Genomic DNA, 4,895 nt, shown 5'->3' with positions numbered 1-4,895 from the left:
TCGAGTGTCGATGACCCTCGATGGAGGGTACTCGATCCGTGGTCACGAGCCTTTGAGGTGATCTTCCGAGATGCCTTAACAATGAGAAATTTGCCTCTCCGATTTTGCCGTATATAGATAGTCCCGCGTTTCTTAGAGAGAAGCAACAAGAAACGATTTTGACATCCGACTCTTTGGGCTCCTTATGATGGTATCATACTGATGGTATCAACTTGTGACGTAAGCCTTCGCGATAACCGGGGCATCTCATGGACTTATCTTTTCAGCGTCATTCAATGTACTGTCTATTCCCATTCTTCAGAGCGACAGTACCACTGTCGACTCGATTTCCAATAACACATTGATTGCGCATGTCTATCCATCTTTCAAAGGCATTGATGGCATTGTTGGCCATATTATCATCCCCTATAAATGGGGGCCTTTCAATACTATCTTTTTATCAAAATACTTTTCAATATCTCTCCATCCCCTTCTTCTCATTATCCTTCTTCATTACTACCTGACATGTTTGGGGTCTCTGGTTTTAAGGTCTTATGGTGGCGTTCTTATCAGCCACGTCATGGCCTTTTTCCTGGGCTTTCCAGTGCCGAGCAAGACTATACTGTCTCATTGCTGTTGTGTATATTATTATGATTATCACTGCTATCGTCATTGGATCGAGGTGATGAGACAATGGGGTCAGCCTGTTTCGACTTGGGAGGACGTTTGGACTCTACACCGCTGCTCGAGAGAGCATTCGGACTATACACTGTTGCTCACTCTCCTACCCTGGCCTGCTATGGCACTTCATCCCTTGGGTTTTTCCTAAGGGATGAAATGGCATAATCGGCCGTTAAACTTGCACGGCCCAATGTCCCGGGAGGTGGGTTCGGAGCGACCGTGCGAGTAGGGTTGAGGCCCGCCAAATCTTCAACCTTTGGCTTCAGCGGGCTATGTCTCTTTTTATGCCTCTTCTGCAATCACCTTCCTCTTCTTCATCTTCCCACGTTCCTCTTCTTCATCTTTTCCCTCGGAGATATTGCTCTGTGGGATTGAGATGGGAACCTATAGATCTTGGAAGAGGGTTTGTCCGAGCTCAGATGGTGTCCCGGGGCCAAGCCCATGTGGGTAGAGTTTAAGCGCTTATTCCCTTGGAGCCTTACTTTTTTTTGGTGGAGGTTCTCGAGGTCGAGTACCACCTCGGGACTGACAATGGATCTATTGGCCTTTTAGGGCCTGACTTCTCTCTAATGAAGGTCCTTGAGGTCGGGTACCACCTCGGGACTGGTAAAGGTATTTTTGGATTCCTAAAGCCTAGCTTCTCCCTGATGAAGGTCCTCGAGGTCGAGTACCACCTCGGGACCGACGATGATATTATCGGCTTCCTGGAGCCTAACATTCCTTGGATGAAGGTCCTCGAGGTCGGGTACCACCCAGGGACTGGCGATGATGTTGCGAGACTTTTAAAGCCTAAATCATTTCTGAGGGAGGTCCTCGAGATCGGGTACCACCTTTGAACTGGTGATGGTGCTTTTAATCGGCTTTGAGGCAGGTGGGTCGTCGCTGTTTTTTCCCCATATATATAAAAGGATGCTTTTGCTTTTTTGGAGATCCCATCATTTTAAGTAGTTGCCCTTCTCTTTCCGCGTCAAACCTTTCATTATTTCAGTACCAACGTACTTGCATAGATTCCCGCTTTAGTTCTCCAATTTTTCCATATCCATGACTGGTGCATCAGGGTCCGCCCGGTAGAGAGGGGAGAGCTCCGCCTTCGGTATTTAGGACCAATGAGAGTATGCCTTAAAGATTGCTTCTTCGATAGGAGAAGAACATCTTGGGTTAGTGAGAAAAGACTACGGATGGGAGGGGGGGACGGAAAGGTAGTGTTACAGATACTTCCCCCAGGTGAGGGCATCACGGATCGTGCTGATGGATTGTTGAATATGTACACATATCCTTTCACACCGGGCCCTCTTGATAGGGTTGTGCTCGACTTCTGCTTAAAGTATCAGGTTACTTTGGCGCAGATCCATCCATCATTTTGGTGAATAGTATTGATGGTGAGATTTTTCGCGGAGAGGGAAGGGCTTGAATTTACTCTTAGTCATCTTATCAGGCTGTACCGGACCTTTCGCCATCGAGGTCTGCTAACCTTGCGATGCCGATCGACCACACCCTTCGTTGTTGATGATGAGGAAGATGGAGACCAGGGGTGGATGAGCCGCTTCGTCTGAGTATGGACCGCTGACATTATCCCGTGGAGCTTATGCCATTCCCTGAGGAATGGAACTATACACATAAGTGGTGCATTTCGTGCCTTCTCAGTTTTGTCTATGGCAAAAGCTGGTTTCATAATCGTGCCTTTTTTTTTGCAGTAGTTTCACGAATGTCGGGCGACGTTCCTGATTTGCCGGATTGGGTTCAGAAGTTGGCGACCCACTCGACTTATGATTAGCGTAAGTGGCGATTTTTGTCCTGGGGTAGATAGGGAGCAAAATATCATGGTGCGTGTTGTGCTATTTTTTCCTTTCCCTTCTTTCATATGGAGAAACTTTTTCCCTTTATGCGTATTAATCATGTTGTTGTAGGCATTGGAGAGCCTTCCGAGGTGAGGCCGCGCTCCTCTAGAGAGGGGGAAGGGTTGCCAGCTCCCGAGCTAAAGAATGACAATAATAAGCGAGAGATTCTTTTATAGGGTGATGGCAATCAAAGCAAAGCAAAACGGGACCGGGCCTTTGGAGTGGAAGCATCATCCGAGCATACCGCGTCCATGGTTCCTGGTTCCAAAAAGAGGGGTTCTCTGTTGCAGTCGTCTTCCTTTTTTGCCGACAATACTTCAGGCAATATTAGAAACTCGGGGTCGCATACACCAAGCGACCGTGCCTTGACCGGAGTAGACTCTTTCAGAGCTGAGGGAACAGGATTGGCAGGTGTGCGCTCAGCCTTCGAGGAAGCCTGACGGCTTCACTTTGTGGTGAGTTTTGGCACGGGCCTTTTGAACTTCGTGCCTTCACTTCCTTATTGAGTTTCCTTTTGCAGGCCTTCGACAAGTTTAAGTCTAGGCTGCTTTGTCATGAAGCCAGACCGTGGAAAGCTCTGGATGAGGAGAGATTCCTCAGGTTTCTTTATGATGAAAATGAGGTTGAGTTGGTATACTTGCGGTATGAGGTGGGCCGGAGCTTGAATTATGAGAACTACTTGAATGAGTAGGTAATTTTCTATTCTGGGTGAGCGTGTTCTGCCTTCTAGTTCCTGAGGCTAACACTTAGTTTATTTTAGTTGCAGAAAAAGATGAAGGCCCTGGGGCGCCTTCGGGATGAAGTTGGCCGGGCCAGGTGTGAACATAGTGAGCTGAAAGCTCGGGCGGAGGCTCAGGCTTTAGAGAGGAAGGATGCTCTAGCTAAAGTTCCTGCTTTTGAGGCTCAACTTTGCTTAGATCGCGACAAAACTTTGGTTCAGACAGAAATGATTACGAAGCTTGAGTCCTAGCTTTCAAAGGTTAGGGCTGAAATCGTCGATGCTCGAGTTGAAGCTGCAATGAGCTGAACTAAGGCTGGCTAGGAGACGTCGATCTATTCAAAGGATGCTGCCAATGCTCAAGCTGAGCTGAGAAGGATCCTCGACTGCGAAGAGAGGGTTTAATAATATGCTCACTGCAAATCTTGAAGAAAGACCCTCGAGGAAATCTGTGCTAGGGGCTTCGCCCTCTCGGAAAAGTTGGCGCGAGCGAGGGCGGATGAGCATAATGCTCGGTTGCTTTTGCCCGATGTTGAAGAAAGCGAAGATGAGGGCGACAGGACGTAGCCCCCGGGGGGGGGGGGCATAGATTTTGCCATCTGTATGTAGCATTTTCAAATCATGTTTGTAGATGGAGATTGCGCTTTTTTGCATATGTCTATGAAAGAAAACCTTGCAGATTTATTTCTTTTGTATCTTTTTCCGTCTTGAATTTGGACAAGCAAATTGGTTTTTGCGTTGGTAGGACTCCTTAGAGTCGTTATGTGGCCCTGGGTCTTATTAGGCTTGCCCGTAGGCTCTTACGCACTTGGTCGATATGACCTTTTATGTGGGCTGGCAGAAATTGCTCTTACGCCTTAGGCCGATGCAGCCTTTTAGTGTAGGCTGGCGACAATAGCTCTTACGCTTTGCTCTTAGGCATATTTTGTTAACTATTTTGGGTTCAGCCTCTGAATCGGGTTACGACTCGAGCTCATTCGACCCTAAAGTTTTATATTTGTGTTGGCGACAGTGGATCTAAAACCTTAGGTCAAAGCGACCTTTTATGTGTGTGGCTCTGCTCATTAGGCTGGCGACAATGGCTCTTATGCGTTTGGTCGATGCGACTATTTATGTGGGATTATTTTTCCTGCGATAAGGATTTTTGAAATAGTGTTTTCCTGACTCTTCGACGGCTTAATAAAAAAACCTCGATTGTGAGTCGTTATATGGCGATGATCGAGCACCTCGGGAGGTTTGGCTTGGAGGCTGAGTATCTCGAAGCCGATGTTTAGGAGCTGACGTGGTCGAAGCTCTTTTGCCTGTATTGAGGGTAGCCTGCTTAACCGGTTCTTTCCGAAGTAGATTCGAAGTAATTGAAGGCATGTGATTTTGTAGCGACGGTCGGGCGTCCCCAAGTAGCGTTAGCTTGGCTGGTACAGCCTTGTGACCGAAGTCATTTGTGTTCAGCCGGAGTCTTTGAATCTCGAGTGAAGTAGTTTTGGCATCTATATCGAGGGTATGCCTTTTTAGGGGTCTTACAAATTTGATATATAGCCGAAACTTTGAGATCAGGTTTATGCCTTTAGTAAGGTCTTACAAGTTTTTCATGCCTTTGAGGTCTTACAGTTTTGGATACTTGGTACAAGTATTGTTTATGCCTTGCTTGAGGTCTTACATATATTGTCACTTGGAATAAG

This window comes from Nicotiana tabacum, chromosome 22, assembly GCF_000715075.1.
Source record: "Nicotiana tabacum cultivar K326 chromosome 22, ASM71507v2, whole genome shotgun sequence".
Classification (NCBI taxonomy): Eukaryota; Viridiplantae; Streptophyta; class Magnoliopsida; order Solanales; family Solanaceae; genus Nicotiana; species Nicotiana tabacum.
Note: the sequence above shows the minus strand (reverse complement) of the source record.